Source organism: Tursiops truncatus, chromosome X (genome assembly GCF_011762595.2).
Source record: "Tursiops truncatus isolate mTurTru1 chromosome X, mTurTru1.mat.Y, whole genome shotgun sequence".
Classification (NCBI taxonomy): domain Eukaryota; kingdom Metazoa; phylum Chordata; class Mammalia; order Artiodactyla; family Delphinidae; genus Tursiops; species Tursiops truncatus.
Genome location: NC_047055.1, coordinates 18633079 through 18651403, shown reverse-complemented (window position 1 = coordinate 18651403; position 18325 = coordinate 18633079). Strand labels below are relative to the sequence as shown.

Sequence of the window (18325 nt, the reverse complement as noted above, 5' to 3'; positions counted from 1 at the left end):
TCTTCCTTGGAGAAATGTCCACCTAGGTCTTCTGCCCACTCTTGGATTGGGTTGCCTGCTTTTTTGATATTGAGCTGCATGGGCTGCTTGTAAATGTTGGAGATTAATCCATTGTCAGTTGCTTCATTGGCAAATATTTTCTCCCATTCTGAGGGCTGTCTTTTCATCTTGTTTATGTTTTCTTTTGCTGTGCAAAAGCTTTGAAGTTTCATTAGGTCCCATTTGTTTATTTTTATTTCCATCTCTCTAGGAGGTGGGTCAAAAAGGATCTTGCTGTGATTTATGTCATACAGTGTTCTCTATGTTTTCCTCTAATATTTTTATAGTGTTTGGCCTTACACTTAGGTCTTTAATTCATTTTCAGTTTATTTTTGTGTATGGTGTTAGGGAGTGTTCTAATTTCATTCTTTTACATGTAGCTGTCCAGTTTTCCCAGCACCTCTTATTGAAGAGGCTGTCTTTTCTCCATTGTATATTCTTGCCTCATTTATCAAAAATAAGGTTTGTCTCTGGGCTTTCTAACCTGTTCCATTGATCTATATTTCTGTTTTTGTGCCAGTACCATACTGTCTTGATTACTGTAGCTTTGTAGTTTAGTCTGAAGTCCAGGAGCCTGATTCCTCCAGCTCCGTTTTTCTTTCTCAAGATTGCTTTGGCTATTCGGGGTCTTTTGTGTTTCCATACAAATTGTGAAATTTTTTGTTCTAGTTCTGTGAAAAATGCCAGTGGTAATTTGATAGGGATTGCATTGAATCTGTAGATTGCTTTGGGTAGTAGAGTCATTTTCACAGTGCTGATTCTTCCAATCCAAGAACATGGTATATCTCTCCATCTGTTTGTATCTTCTTTAATTTCTTTCATCAGTTTCTTATACTTTTCTGCATACAGGTCTTTTGTCTCCTTAGGTAGGTTTATTCCTAGGTATTTTATTCTTTTTGTTGCAGTGGTAAATGGGAGTGTTTCCTTAATTTCTCTTTCAGGTTTTTCATCATTAGTGTATAGGAATGCAAGAGATTTCAGTGCATTAATTTTGTATCCTGCTACTTTACCAAATTCATTGATTAGCTCTAATAGTTTTCTGGTAGCATCTTTAGGATTCTCTATGTATAGCAGCATGTCATCTGCAAACAGTGACAGCTTTACTTCTTCTTTTCCAATTTGGATTCCTTTTATTTCTTTTTCTTCTCTAATTGCTGTGGCTAAACCTTCCAAAACTATGTTGAATAATAGTGACACCACCATCTTGACACTGTTATGCAGTCCCTGGGATGTGTTGGGGAGCAGAGCCTGAGGGGAAAATAAAAGACCAGGATGCTGCCTGATAATGCAATCTCTTTGTGATCAGACTGAGACCCTGGGCCCATAATGGTGTCACAATGGGTATGCCTGGGTATATATGGATTTGCTTAACCCAACTATTTGGAATATTCCAACATCTCACTCTCTTTGAGTCCATTCCAGCCTCTGTGCCCTTATGCTGACCAATATGCTTATGTGCATTTCTCTTCCTCTCAGTAGTCCAAGCTTCTTCTCTGTTAAGTTCCAGCTCCGAATACTCTCTTTCAGAGGAAGCTTCTCTGATTGTTTCTTTCTCTGTATACCTATTGTCCTTCCTACTCTCTCTGGAATCTTTTAACAATCACACATATGTTGCTACTATGAATAACTGAATTAAGGCCCTCAACTAGATCCCAAGTCCCCCAAGGTAATCTGCCATGGCCTTTTTAGTCCTCTCTCCATCCAATTCCAGTCTCAAAATTTTATTCTTTCTTGGCATGCATAACTCCACTCCCTCTAGGAGGTTCTAATTCTCTCACCATTCTTTTTCAATCTTTTGCTGGATACTCTTCTTCTACCCAAACTTTAATTGTTGGGATTCTTTCATTCACTCATTTGTATCTTAATTTGATTTACAGTTACACTATGACAGCCTGTGCAAATTGTTCATGAATCTCTTCCCTTCCTTTCCCTTCCCTCTCCCCTCCTCCTCTTTCTCCTTGCCTTCCTCTCCTCTTAAAACATCAACTAACTTGAAAGTGCTGATGACCCCTATTCCATAACTTTAACCCAAATGTTTCTCTTCAGTTTCAGTCCTGTTTCTAGCTGCTTACTGGATGTTCTCTCCTAGATATCAGAGAATGTATCCCAAACTGAATATCTTCTACCTCTTTCAACTTGGCCTTCTCCTTGTATCTCTCATTTCCATTAATTGTCTAATGTTTTACCAATTCATCATCATCATTGGCTTTCTTATGACTACCTCCTATGTCTAATCAGTCACAAAACCTTACTAATTCAACTTCTCAGAAATCTCTCACATCTGTTTATCCCCATCCTTGCATGTGTCTACTGTTATTGCCTTAGTTCTGGTCTTCATACTCTTTTATATGGGTTATTGTAATAGTAACTTTAGTCATCTTTCTTCCTAGCTCCCCCCAGTCCATCTTCCACCTGCTTCTAAAGTTATCTTGCTAAATGAATTTGACCATGTAATTCCTCTGCTTTGGAAATGTTTATAATTCTCCACTGTATACAGTAGAAAGTCCACCCAATTTGACATAGCAGTTTCAGGCCAACACAATCTGGCCCCAAATCAGTTTTCCAGATGTACTTCCCATCATTCCCTCCATGTGCTCTACACTTCAGCTCCACTTAAGCTACAGTTCTCCAGCACATGAATATATAACATAATGTAAAATCCTCTATTTTAATCCTGATTACATTGTTTTAAGGTGTTTATAAGTATCCTAAAGGTAAGGACTATGTATTATTCACCTTTGTAGTCTCAGTATTGGGCATAAGTAGATCTCAATAAATATTACATAAACTCATGAATGAATGATAACCTGGATTTGAATTCCATTTCTTTTTTTATTAGTTATCCATTTTATACATATTAGTGTATATATGTCAATCCCAATCTCCCAATTCATCACACCACCACCACCACCACCTGCCACTTTTTGTGACTTTTGAGCAGTTATCTAAGATTTCAGAGCCTTAATTTCCACATCTGTAAACTGGGCATAGTAATAATTGCCATCCAGCCCTACAGATTTTGAAGGGAGTTTTATTTTATGTGTCCCTTTTATGTCTTTTAACCTCTAAATTCTCAAAACCCTACCCTGGCTTTGGCAGACAGTGGCAGAAGCAACAAGGGGAGTGCTTTGGGGCCAAACCCTGAGCAGCAGCTGCAGTGGGCCTGCCTCACAGCTGCTGCCTAGGCTCTTGGGAACTTTGCATTGTTAACCCTTTGGGTGTAGTTCTTGAGAACCCTACGGATTATTTAACCTTTAACATTTTGCTTTGTTTCTGGATAACCAACACAGATTATTCACCTACCCAATCTGCTTCATCTTTTCTGGGCAACGCTTCTCAAGCAGACCATGATTAGATAGATACAACACACTCACCAATGTCGCAGATGAAATGACTTCTTAAGCTTTCCCCATCTTGGTGGCTCTCCTGTAGACATGTTTCCCTTTTTCAGTTAACACAGTGCTCCAGGTATGGCTTGACCTGTATAAAGAACTGTTAGACTCAAACCTCTGTTCTTTTAGACATTCATATTGTATTATTGATAGGTCAACTTGCATGATTTTATTTAGCAACTGTGTCACACCCTTGCCTCACATCAGCCTGGGAGCAAGTGTAAAACCCCAGGGCAACTCCACACCAATTGCTGTCATGACAAATCATGACATGCATTCAGAGCATGATGCTCTGAATCTTTAAGGAGAACTGGGAAATTTTAAGTAATTTCTATTCACCATTCCAATATCTTGATAATTGTTACTATCTTGATTCTATTATCCATCTTTTTCAGCTCTCATTCCTGTATTCCTCTCTCCTTATACCCAGCTTTGAGTCATCTGCCTGTTTGATCATTTGTCTGTGTCCTCATCCACATAATCTGTATATTTTTTTCTCCAATTCTTTACTGTGGGAAAATATACATAACTTAAAATTTACCATTTTAAGTTTAAATGGTTAAACCATTTCAATTAACTATTTATTTATTACATATATATACTTATCAACTGAATGTGGCCCCCCAAAATCCATATGTTGAACTAACCCCCAAAGTGATGGTATTAAGAGGTGGGGCTTTTGGGAGGTAATTAGATCATGAGCGTGGAGTTGTTATGGATGGGATTAGTACCCTTATAAGAAGAGACAGGAAACCTTGCTCTCTTTCTGTCTGCCCTCTACCATGTGAGTACACAATGGGAAGATGGCCATCTACAAACAAGAAACAGGGCTCTTACCAGAACCTGAACATACTGGCACCCTAATTTTAAACTTCTCAGCCTCCAGAATTGTAATAAATTTCTTTTGTTTAAGCCACCCAGTGCACCCAGTGTGTGTGTGTGTGTGTGTGTGTGTGTGTGCGTGTGTGTGTGTGTGTATTTGCGTGTATGTATATATATTGAGTACTTACTATAGTCATATATGCCCAATACTGAAAAATTATGAAACATGATTCCAGTTTTTATGAAGCTAATAATTTCCTTGGAGAAGGTGACAGTTTATCTTTTTAACATATCACTATATTTCTAGGTTTTATTTCACCCATACTATAGCAATAGCTCTCTACTCCTCGATGGTCTGCTCACTTATGGCCTTGGCCTTCCTGGATCCCCAGTGCATCCTGCAAATTATCATTAAAATGGTCTCTTAGAACTCTAAGTTCATTTTCTCAACCTGGATGAACGTTAAACACGCCAAAGGACAATAACAATGTCAAAATCTGGGTTTCAAAATAGATCAGTTAAGCAAGCGTTTCATGGGTAGGGCCTGAACATCCATATTTTTGAAGATCATCACATGATTCTGATGCACAATGAGGGTTGACAACCAGTGCTATAGGCTGATTATGCAGCTCTTCTATTTGAAACTCTACCCTCTTGTGGTCACCTCTACTCAAGCTCATTTGCATGGCTACAGTGACTTCCATGATCTGGCCTGGGATTCATCTCTTAACACTCTTCATGTCACTCTTCATAATTCAGAAATTTATTCTCTAAATTAGCAGTGCTGCTTCATACGTTATACCTTTTCATGCACTGTATCCTCTGCTTGAAATATCTTTCCCTTCCTTATCTGTCAAAATATAATTCATCCTTCAAAACTTAAATGACACCTCCTCCAGGAAGTTTTTCCTGAACGTGCTGTCTCTGTAGCTGGTAAAACTTTTTATTGTTACTTATTATAAAAATGAATTGTAAGCATTTGTTTACACACGTGTCCGCTATTCAACTGTAAAGTCATTGAGGGCTGGGAATGTGCGTTATTTACTTCTGTAGCCCCAAAACTTAGACACTAGATCTAGCACATAGTAGGTGCCCAATACATATCTGTGGACTGAGTTGATGAATGAATTAATTAATTTTAAAAAATGTTTCAACATCTCTAAGACCGGAAAATAAAGAAGAAATAATGACGTAGATTCAAAAGAAGGGGTTTGTCCGTTGAAAACACTCAGTGAGAGGATCTCTGTCTTTGGGAAAAGGGATTTTGTCTGGAGAAAACTAGGCTGTACTAGGAAGGATAACTAATTCCATGTAGACAGGCAGCCAAGAACAGGCAGTGGCCAAAGTGTTGATGGATGACAGCTGGAAATATGGCTCGTGAACCAACTAAAAATGACACATCAATCTGAACTGCAAAATAAATCATTGACTCCAAAGATTCTTATTCACTTTAAAATCTCACCCTCCATGAACATTTAATAAGAACACTTCAGATTGTTGTAGCACTTTACCACTTTACACATTCACATACATAATCTCATTTAAACTTCCCAACAACCCTATAAGGACAGCATTATCAACCCTGGTTTAGGATGGAAAAAACTGAGGCTCTAATAAATTCAGTAAATAGTCCAAGGTCACACAGATGATGAGTAGTAGATTCAGAACACAAATAGGCCTTGAGATAATAAAGGGAGATAAAATAAGGAAACCAAAAATATATATAGGGAAAGTAAAGAAAGAAATCCACAGTATATACTTTAAATTTCATTCTGGGGTCTATTAACCTCAAGTTTATTAATCTTTTCTCAGTGATGGTAAAGGAATTGGTCAGAGAAAGAGATGCTCCTAGGCTAAGATCAACTGACTATCTATGATGTACTAGGTATGGTGTAAGTCACTTTACATTTAATACCAACGATATCCTTATATGGTAGATATTATTAGCCACAGTTTAAAAAATTAATTTGCCTGAAGTTCTGTAAAAATGTTGAACCCTGTTCTAATTGACTCTAAAACCAGTGCAACTTAAATAACATTATATAGTTAATTCCTATATGTTGGTTACATTTAAGAAAAATGTTTTATGAAAGAACTACTTGGAATATCTATTATCTTTTTAAGAAAGTAAGACACAAAGTCAGAGGAAGAAAAGAACGGTGATCTGAGCAGGGTTGAAATAATCATGAAAGTCAACCTGGAGGAAAAGTGGGACTTGAATCTTTTTTTTTTAACATCTTTATTGGAGTATAATTTCTTTACACTGGTGTGTTAGTTTCTGCTGTATAACAAAGTGACTCAGCTATACGTATACATATATCCCCATATCCTCTCCCTCTTGCGTCTCTCTTCAACCCTCCCTATCCCACCACTCTAGGTGGTCACAAAGCACAAAGCTGATCTCCCTGTGCTATGTGGCTGCTTCCCACTAGCTATCTATTTTACATTTGGTAGTGTATATATGTCCATGCCACTCTCTCACTTCGCCCCAGCTTACCTTCCCTCTCCCCGTGTCTGCAAGTCCATTCTCTATGTCTGCGTCTTTATTCCTGTCCTGTCCCTAGGTTCTTCAGAACTTTTTTTTTTAAGATTCCATATATATGTGTTAGCATATGGTATTGGTTTTTCTCTTTCTGACTTCACTCTGTATGACAGACTCTAACCTCACTAGAAATAACTCAATTTCATTTCTTTTTATGGCTGAGTAATATTCTTTAAAAATTTTTTTAACATCTTTATTAGAGTATAATTGCTTTACAATGGTGTGTTAGTTTCTGCTTTATAAAAAAGTGAATCAGCTATACATATACATATATCCCCATATCTCCTCCCTCTTGCGTCTCCCTCCCATCCTCCCTATCCCACCCCTCTAGGTGGTCACAGAGCACCGAGCTGATCTCCTTGTGCTAAGCAGCTGCTTCCCACTAGCTATCTATTTTACCTTTGGTAGTGTATATATGTCCATGCCACTCTCTCAGTTCGTCCCAGCTTACCCTTCCCATTCCCCATGTCCTCAAGTCCATTCTGTACATCTGCGTCTTTATTCCTATCCTGTCCCTAGGTTCTTCAGAAGCTTTTTTTTAAGATTCCATATATATGTGTTAGAATACGGTATTTGTTTTTCTCTTTCTGACGTACTTCACTCTATATGACAGACTCTAGGTCCACCCACCTCACTACAAATAACTCAATTTCATTTCTTTTTATGGCTGAGTAATATTCCATTGTATATATGTGCCACATCTTCTTTATTCATTCATCTATCAATGGACACTTAGGTTGCTCCCATGTCCACCCTGATACCAAAGCCAGACAAAGATGTCACAAAGAAAGAAAACTACAGGCCAATATCACTGATGAGCAAAGATGCAAAAGTCCTCAACAAAATACTAGCAAACAGAATCTAACAGCACATTAAAAGGATCATACACCATGATCAAGTGGGGTTTATCCCAGGAATGCAAGGATTCTTCAATATATGCAAATCAATCAATGTGATAAACCATATTAACAAATTGAAGGGGACTTGAATCTTGAGGGATGGGTAAAGTTTGTAGCGCCAGCTAGACAAGAAGGGCATTCCAGGAAGGGATAACGACATGGTTGAAGGTACTGAGGAGAGCGGCATCTGCTGGAGAGTCAGTAAAGAACCCAAGAGCTTTGGGTGTAATAGTTTGCTACCATCCAAGAAATGCAGTATGTCCTAACCTTCATGGTTTGAGAAATACATTCTGCCCCCTGAAATTTTGGGGTTTGGGAGAAGTTACTTTCCTGGATACTAACAACAACTGAGGGCCTTTCTGGTACAAGGAAATTGAATTGTTGATTGCTGGACTGTGTTATGAAAGGGAGCAAGCCACCGATTATCATCAGCTCCCTGCAGGGTCCTACTGGCACAACAGTGATAACTGGTAAATAGACCCTGAGATAAGAACAAGAGAAGAAATGAGAGATGAGATAAGTAGGCTTTTAAAAAAGATACAAAATAGGTATCTTTCATAGATTAGGTATTTTTTATTGAAAAAGTAATACAGGCACTTCAAACAAAAAGTTTCAAAGAGTACAAAAGGGTATAACAATGAAAGCCAGTCTACTTCTGCACATACAAACATATGTATATATATCGTTTTTTAATCAAAAAAGGAAAGACACGGTATACTCCATTGTGATCCTTACTTTTTCTTTAATCTCAATAAGCTTTGAAAATCATTATATTTTAAACTGAATGAATATTGTTTCAATATATGAATGTACACTATCTGATCCTATAATAATGGACATTTAGCTTCATCCCAATTTTTCACTGGTACAAATAATGCTGCAATGAATTTGTATATGTATACCTTTTCATACTTGTACAAGTATTTTCATAAAATAAACTTCTAAAATGAGAATTTTTGAGTCAAGGATAAATGCATTTTTCATATTCATAGATATTGCAAAATTATGCGCACCCAAGAGGTTGCACCAATTTATAATTTCACCTACAAGGTATGAAATGCTCATGTCTCTACCCTTACCAACACTAGGCATTACTTAGCCTTTGATATTTTCCAATTTGATGGAGGGAAATGATGTTGCATTATCATTTTAACTTATTTTGCTCTAATTATTAGTAAGGTTACACATATTTTTCTGTGCTTATTGGCCATGTGTAGTTGTTTTTCAGTGAACTGTGTATTTATGGCCTTTATTCATTTTTCTATTTATGTGTTTTCTCTTTTACCTATTGATTTGTAAAAGATCTTTACATATTAAATAACAGTCTACTGTGGATCAGGTGTATTGAAGATGTTTCTTCAGAATTGTTTTTCGACTTTATTGTATTTTCATGCAAAAAATACATTTAAAATGTTGTATGTAGTTAGATTTATCAAACTTTTTGTTTTCTGGGTTTCGCATCTTCCTTAGAAAGGCCTTTCCACTTCAAGATTGCATATAATTTTTCCATGTCTTTTCCTGATACCTTTACACAATTGCCCCTTCCATTTGACTCCTTGATACTTCTGGAACTTATTTTTGGGTAAGAAGTTGAGAAATCTCTATTCTATGGCATTAGTTTATCGAGAGTAGTGTTGCCAGATTTAGCAAATAAAAATACAGGATGTCCTGTTAAATTTGATTTCAGATGAACAATGAATTTTTTAGTATAATCATATCCTAATTATTGCACAGGACATATTTATCTGATTATTTGCTGTTTATCAGAAATTAAAAATTACTGTGCGTCTTCCGTTTATAGGCAATCCTAACCAAGAAGAAAGTGAGGAGTAGCTTAAAAGTATAAAATAAAGTTGTGTAGATTGATGATTAACACTTTCTGGTCAGTGGGAAGCCCTTAATACAGGCACTTAGACATTGGCTCGAGCAGAGCAATTACAATTCTGGGGTGTGAATTAAATGAGCTTGTTTTGTCTTCTGGGCTTTGGCTTGAAAAATGAAACCTCTTAAATAAAATGCAAGGGGCTCAATGGATTTGAAGGGTTTTTTTGGCTTTCCGACTCTTCTTTAAAAGAAAAATCAGCTTAATAGAAATTGAAAAGATTCTGTTATATTTGTGTCATACTATGACAATTTTGATATATAGGCTTTCTCGTAAGATTAGTGTTTCAAGTTCAAATTATTGGTAAAGTTGCCAAATTGATTTTATCATTTGGAGTTGGTAGGGAAATGTCATTCTTATTAATCACTTTAGATAATGTTTAAGTGGAATTCTTTGTGATTGATTAAGTCTTTTATTTTTTAAGTGACCAAGTGAATTGTATCTGAAATTTGGAATGTCTGTAATTCATGAACATTTGCTTACCTAGTTCTTTACTAAAAATTAACTTTACTTTTAGAACAAGCTCCTTTACTTGCTCCTGTGTTATGTTAAGAAAAGCATTGGGTCTGGAGTTAGAAGACTGATTAAAGACCCAGATCTACATTTTGTTATCTCTGTGCTGTAAAAGTTAAATGGCTTAACATCTTTGATCCACCAATTTCCTCATCTATAAAGTGGGCATAGCAATCCCTATATCATAGCAATTAAGAATGAAATGAGATGCACAGGCAAAGTGCACTGTGCACAGTGCACAGGCATGGCACTTTATAGGTATTCAATAAATGTCCATTTATTTGTCGATACCTAGATATTAAAAATTATATATATTTGGAAAATCATTTCCATTGATGTTTCTCTAGAAAGTGGAATTTTGTTTAGCATGTGATTTCTCTTTAAAGACTGATGAGTTTTCTATTCTCACAAATATGGGGAAAACCAGACAAATACAAAGATCTAATTTTAGAATGCTCAGTATGAAACAAACAAAACCCACAAAATATACAACAACATGTACCAATGGGGTTCCTTCTGTAAATTTACTGAATTGCAATAATATTGTTTGCCTTTGTTTTATAAAAAATAAGATCTTCTTACCTAACTAAGGGGAAAAAACCACCAGCAAGACTTGGGGTGGCGGTGGAGTGAGCCCAGTGACTTTTCTGTTGTGCACCCTTTGAAATAAGCCTATGCTTGGCCACATCAAGTCACAGATGGAGGGCATTTGGTTTCTGCTACTTTTTTTCTCATTGTAAATTTGTCAAGGATTTGTTGTATGCTGTGGAATGGTTAGATGTGGGAAAAGAGTCCAAGCACTGTGGCTGGCCCCAGGATTTCTGGATGAGTATTGATGATATGTAGGAGTAGGAAGGCTGTTGGTGAGAATGTGTGATATCCGAGAGACACCCAGGGAAACGTAATGAAGAACAAGGCTTCCCAGAGACAGGATTTTGAATGATAATCCCATAAACTATCTGTTGTCACTTTCTCCAACATAGGCTGTACTCCCAACTATAGTCAGCAGCCCTGGATAGGAGTTAGAAGACCTGGGTTCTAGTCATTAATTCTCTATGTGTTCTGCAGCAAGTAATTTCAACTTTCTGGGCCTTAGATTCTTCATCTGTAGAACTGAGGTGATATGTGTGTGGGGTGTGGGTGTGGATAGCTTAACTATCTCCAGGTCTGGTGTAAGAAGAAAATGAGAGAACAGATTTGAGTGTTCTTTGAAAAGGCAAGAAGCGTTATGTAAATACAACTTCAGATATTATTTGTAATCATTTACAGTGATAGCAATGATAATTTGATAATCAAAAGCAACCAGACATTCTTCTTGATTTACATAAAGTGTGAAGATAGCCTTGGGTAGCATCAAAACCTGGGATTTCTTAGGAAACTTTGGGAGCAGCAAACTGTTCCTTCATCACCTCTTCTTTACCTCTTTTCTCCAGTCAGCTAGCTCATGGCCCAGTCTAGGTCAAGGAGTCTCTCTTTTTTAGTACCTCTCATAAGGATATAGTTATCCTCATATCAATAGCTAGGTGTATACTAAAGCTCTACTGAGAGGGGACATTATAGAAGTTTAAAACCATTAACTTTTCAATTTAATTTGAAAATAAAACTCTACTTCAAAATGAAGAGTCATCTGACTTAGGACCAATGAAAGGAAAGTCATGTCATCAATCAAATGAAGAGCTTGGACCAACATATTTCCAAAGTTTTCTTCCAGCTTTGATATTTAAACTAAGAGTCCTTGTGACAAAATCTCAGCTACCTTTCCAATCTAATCTCCCCCTGCTCCCAGCCTCTCATTGTAAGCTAAGTAATTTCCTTTGCCTTCCCTTCCCAACCTTGTCCCAGTGCCCTCCCTCAGCATTTTGATGCACTTTCTTCCAAAAGTAATTTTCATCCCTTTCCTTTCCACCTAGCTAAGCCTATCGAGCCTGAGTTATCAATGATGAAAAAAGGGACTATTGACCTGGCAATGTATTAGGTGCTTTATCTATGTAATTTCTAATCCTTACATAAACATTTTGAGGTGCACTTTAGTCTTCCCCATTTACAGGAAAGGAAACTGAAGCTCAGAAAGTTCAAGTAACTTGCTCGAGATCACATAACTAGTGGCAAGGTTAGGGTTTGAGTTAAAATCTGTCAGGCTCCATAGTTGTCCCTTCAAGTTCAAGACCCACCTCCCCTAGGCCCAAAGACCTTCACCTTCCTCAGACACCCTCCAGGTCTTCAAATCAAGCCATACATTTAATACTATCTTGCAGTAGACTTATTTTAGTTCATATCTTCTGTTTCCAATTCCTTTTTGAGTTCCCCAAGAGAAAGGACCATAGCTGATTCAGATCTCTATACCCAGTGGCCAGTTCTGTGATTTGCACACAGAAGGAGCTTAATAAATATTTGTTGATGAGTGGACCTCAGAGTAATTTTCTGTTTAAAACTTGTTTAAGTATTGTTGAATATGTTTTTATCAGTGAAAGGAAACTGTAGCTAAGGTAATTTGTGAGCTAAAGCCATTGTTACCTCTGTTGCTAAGGGAAGTCAGTTACCCTGGGATACTAATTAACTGCAGCTATTGTGGAAATTAAGCCAGCAGCCCACAGCGGGTTCAGAGAGCTGATGGGAGGAGGGAAGCTAGAAGGTGTCAAGTAAGAAAGTATCTTTTCTGATTTCAGGAGAAGAGACTAAGGGAGGGGGTAGCTTGTACACTTTCAGCACCATCACAGCTCTGTGAAGCTTTTCTCTTCCTTAGTGGGCAGTTTGTTCCCTATAATTAGCTCAAACAGTGGAGGCAAGGTGAATAGACAGCCTATGGCTGAGATCAACAGTTTGATTTTTGCTAACCATTGAGGGATAAGCATCCGGAGGTAGGGGGCTTTGATGTAAAAGCAACTCCAAGTCTGAATAAAAAGTACCTGTTGGAAGAGACTTTTGACTGTAAGTTATGATACCAGTTGAGCTGATGAAGGGAAAGCAAGAGATCTATAAGAAAAGGTAACAGACTCTACCTAGGGCATCTATTGCATTTAAGAGAATTATATACTCTGATGTCTAAATTGGAGTTCAACAGTTTTAATAAAGAGATTTATAATTCTAGAAAACGTCTGAACAACATACCCAGAGCTCAAATTTTTGGACTTGGCCTCAAGTTGCTCTAACAGACTAGTTCCATCTAGTGATAGTGTACCTAAATTGCAGTTTGTTTTTCTGAGAAAATGAAAACGTGGCCTTTCTAAGCGGCCACTACAGCACTGAAGTCATGAAATTATTCAACAGCTGAGCACTGGCTTCAGGAGAGGCCCAGGGCTAGGGATGGTGACGCATGTCTGGGGAAGGGAAAGTGAGTGCTTTGCATATTGGCTAAGTGAGACAATAATAAAATTTAGGATTAACAGCAGGAGGTGAGAGCAACAGGCCTCCAAGGAGCATATAAAATAATATTTAGAGACCAAAGCAGGTGGGATTAACTCCTTCCCTACTGACTCATGCTGTTAAAAGATCTGTACAAGAGCTCTGCTAAGTGAGAGAGCCACAAGAAGGTGAGAGGAAAAAAAATTCCAGGGCGGATTCTGACCAGAAGGACAAGAAAACACAATGAAATCCAGCAGCAACATGGTACCCCTCCTTTTAATGAAGTAAATTTGATAAGGTAATTGTCCAAGTTCACCAGAGTGACACAGAGTTTTTCTTAACTCCACACTCACACAGCCAAATGCATGCTGAGTTAAACACCTTCCACTCTGAGCATCCAAAGCATGGTGGACGAAGGTACAGGTCTGACAGTCCTCAACCTGGGCTATTCTGTACTAGGAATCAGTGGAGCAACCACACCCTTTAATGCCAGAGATGTGGAAATAGCCGGGATGGATCAGGCCTTCTGTATTTCAAAATAAAGGTGAGTTTCAGACCTCATCCTGTGGGCAGAGTTCACCAAGCTCACCGGTCTGCAAGAGTAGGCTTTGGGCTGCTGCACTCATATCTGGGGACCTAGACCCTGAAAACATTCTCCAGACTTCACAAACATTTTCCTCTCCCATGGGTAGATATAGCTCCACCGGAGGCACAGATGTTTACCCACCTAGTATCCCCCACCTCCACATCATTCTCTTTACGGCTACAGCTTCCTGCTCATGCTCAGATTCCACCTCCAACCCATCTCTGGAACAGCCAGTGAGCACCTGTGGCCCTCCTGCTGTGTCCCAAGTATTTGATCATTCTATAAAACCCAAGCTTCTAGTGAATACACTGATTTCAAAGTGTACCTTCCAGGTTCCTCCTATGTTACAGAGGGTACAGTGTGGAGGAGTAAGGTTCTGGAGTCTTAACAAAATTTCTCCATTTTGTTCTGATTCGGCAGATTAGCAGACAGACAAGACCCTGGACAGGATTTTGCCCCAGCACTTTCAGTTCCACCTCCTCTAAAAAATTTTCCCAGTTTTATCAGCTTTCTTTGATCTTCTACTCCTTTTGAATTCCTGTAATATAAAATCAAGGATTGTAGGCTTTTAAAAGATTTCAGAAACCAGTCAGTAAATGGTTACCTGGAGCAGAAATCCCTTTCATAGGACCCAACACACTTCATCTGACATTGGCCTGACTACCCCTTCTCACTTTTCATAAAACACAGAATCTACCATCTTACCAGGCAGTTATTACAACCTCCATCACTTCCATTAATAGCCCTAGTAGCCAAAAAGATCTCCTCCATCCCACTGATCTCAAATTTCCCATTGTTATAGCCTGAACCCACCGGAGGGAATTGGTAACATTTAAACAAGAACTGTTTTAAACTTTTTCAAAGATTTCTGTTTAAAAAGTATCTTGCTTTGAAAGTGATGCTGTCTCCTACAAAAAACAGTTGGTAGAAATTCTTTTGCTAAAGCAGTTTGTAGTCGTTCCCCTGGGTGTGTGTCTTCTATTAAGGCAATGATCTCAGAATCCTTGCTACAAAAGCCCGAACAAAATGCTAAATCCCTTCAAACATCCCTGGACAGGCAGATATATTGGTGGTCAGCTGCAGAGGGCAGCTTGGAAACTGAAGTCAATCTGCTTTAGCCTCTGTGCTTTAGCAGCATTTTCTTAAATTGCTCTTCCCTGTTGCTGGTTGTTATAAGGCGCCTTCTGTTGAAAGGGAAATTTGTGCATGTAAACCCCAAGAAACACCTAACACAGATCCCTGGAATCATAAATTCACATCAAAGGGGGGAACAGAAAGGAGAAAAATTTGTAGATGGAAAGAATTCCCCCTTTTACCTTGCAAAAGTCATCAGGTAGGACCTTGACTTAAGCTGGAACAAAATAATGATTCATTTATCAGGATTGAAGTGAAAACTCCTGAGAGCCAGAAGGGATTCCTTGGGGAGAGAAAAGGGATGGTGACTGCCATGTTGCATAACTCCAGGGGGCACCACTGAACAAGTGGAAGGATGTGGAGAAGGCTCCAAAGAATGGTCCCCTGGTAGCAAATGAAACAGGTGGCTTAGAGGAGGTCTAGGAAACAGGTTGAAACCAGAGTAGGATAGCAAGTGGCTCTGGATAATAAAATCAGATATCATTGAGAGTGTAGGTATCTGTATGGAGCTCTAGCTCTGCAGGAGTCTAGGCAAGTGAATCCAGCAGAGGACAGAAAAAGCCAGCCCAATTCCAGGTACTGATACATTGCTAGGGAAGGTAGAGGTGTTAATTAATAGAGGGTCAACATGGGAACTTGGGGCACCAGGCTATAAGTCTGACTTATAACAGGAGAGACAGGAGAGTAAAGCAAGACTGGAATGGAAGAACTGAAATTGCTGCTAGGATTTCTGCTAGAAGTAGCAACAGTTCAGAAAAGAGTGAAGGAGAGTTTGCAGTTGGGGAATTTAGTTGCCTGCACTGGAGGAGCTGTAAAAGGCCCAGGAGTTGGGAGCTTACTAGTCTAACCCTAAATGTATTCCTCGAAATCCTGTTCTGCTTCACACAAACAAATTTGAAAACCTGGACTTTTAAATTTTATTTTCTACAACAATAAAAATTACCAAAACTTACTCCCAGGACACATAGATAGAAAATATAACCAAACAAATTACCATATAAGAAACTGAGAAAATTGTCAAAGAGCAATTCTTCCCCAAAAGCACCAGGCCCCAAATTATTTCATGGGTAAATTCTACCAGATTTTTTTAAAATACATTAAAAAAAATTTTAGGACACTTAAATTTACCAAAAATTTGCAGAGACAGGACAGAGAGTTCCAAAATACCCCATACCATTCTTCCCTTATTTTTAGTATCTTACATTAGTATTGTATATTTGTTAACGAAACAATATTGATACATTACTAATTAAAGTCCATATTTTATTCAGATTTACTAGTTTTCACCTGATGTCCTTTTTCTGTCCCATGATATCCCAGCCAGGATACCACATTACATATAGTCACTATGTCTCCTTAAGTTCCTCTTGGCTGTGGTGGTTTCTCAGACTTTCCTTGTTTTTGATGGTCTTGGCTGTTTGGAGGAGTACATGTCAAGTATATTGTAGAATATCCCTGAATTGGGATTTCTCTGAAGTTTTCCTCATGATTAGACTGGGTTTATAGACTTTGGGGAAGAAGACCATAGAGGTAAAGTGCCATTCAAGTCATGTCATATTAAGTGAGCATGTTATCATCATGACTTATCACTGTAGATATTAACCTTGATTACCTGGCCAAGGTAGTATTTGTCTGGTTTCTCTACTGCAAAGTTAGTCCTCTCACTCCCACCTTTTCATACTATACTCTTTGGAAGGAAGTCACTATGTGTAGCCCATGCTTAAGGAGTGAGGAATATCCTGAGGGTGAAGTGTCTATTGAAATTATTCGGAATTCTTCTGCACAGACGATCTATAATCTCTCCCTCATACAATGATTTAGTCAATCATTTATTTACATGATATTTATTTCATGGATATCTACTTCAAATTTTGGGTTATAATCCAATACTATTTTATTTTGCTGTTAAATTATTCCAGCTTTGGCCATTGGGAGCTCTTTTAGTTAGGTTCTTTGTCCATTTGATATACTTCCATTATTTTAGGGATTTTTTTTTCATGCTTTCCTACTTTCTGGCACTAGAAGCTTTAAGTTCATTTTGTAAATTCCTGCCCCAGTCCTAGAATCTGCAGTTTCTCCAAGGAACCCTGATTCCTTTTACTGGAGAACAGTATTAAAAACCAATGTCTGGGTGGTAGGTGTGCTTGTTGCTACAGGAGTGTCATTGCTTCTAGGCCCTCTCACCTGAAAGAGAAAGCAAATATATGTATGTATACTGACCTGTGTATGTACACATATCTATAAATATTTCTATATGTAACCATCTGTAACTAAACAAAACATGAGTGCATATCAATGTCTCCGACTCTAATTCATTAGTACATGGATCACTCCAGCCTCTTTTACTTGCTTTTCTGTAAATTTCCACTCCAGTGGTGAGAAACCTGTTTAGCACTATCCACCATCCATTTAATTAATTGTTGAATGCCGGCATACATGTATAACAATGATCAGAATTCATAACCTGTACTCCCATGAGACAAAACTTTACTAACTAAAATACAAGGCTTATGTACATTTCCTTTTGCCTTTAGTCTTACAGATTCCACTCATTTCCAAACTTACTTATGTCAGCCTCTTTTTCCCACACTCCTTTCAGTGAAGTTGTTTCATATATTGATAATAGGTTTAGACTCTCTTGTCATAGTCTGCATTCTTTTCTGTGAACCTCTGACCTCCTAAATGAGTTTTTCATTTGCATACATTAAGATTCACTCTGTGTCATAAAGTTTTATAGGTTTTGACAAATGCACAGTGTCATGTATCCACCATTACAGTATCACACAAAATAGTTTCACCACCTTTATAAATCCCCTGTGCTTCACCTGTTAACACTCTCCATGGTCTTTCCCTATGTCCCCAGAAACCCTGCCAAATACTGATCTTTTAAACATTTATACTTTTGCCTTTTCCAGAATGTCATATAGCTGGAATCACACAATATGTAGACTTTCCAGATTGGCATTTTTTTACTTAGAAAATATGCATTTAAGATTCATCTATGTGTTTTTGTGGCTTGATATCTCATTTCTTTTTACAGCTGAATAATATTCCATTGTATGAATGTACCACTGTTTATCCATTCACTTACTGAAGGATATGTAAGTATCTTGCAATTTTTAGCAATTGTGAATAATCTGACTTCTTTCAAGGTTTTCTTTGTCTTTGGTTTTC

At 37.9% G+C, this 18325-nt stretch overlaps 1 long non-coding RNA gene across 1 annotated transcript in view; it reads right to left on the bottom strand.

Annotated features, from left to right (window-relative positions):
* LOC141277554 (uncharacterized) overlaps nucleotides 1–18325 on the bottom strand; it is a 304528-nt gene that overhangs the window by 27293 nt on the left and 258910 nt on the right. The window contains exon 5 of the long non-coding RNA XR_012329127.1: nucleotides 3414–3519. This is a non-coding gene — a long non-coding RNA (uncharacterized lncRNA). The remainder of the gene's footprint in view (nucleotides 1–3413; nucleotides 3520–18325) is intronic.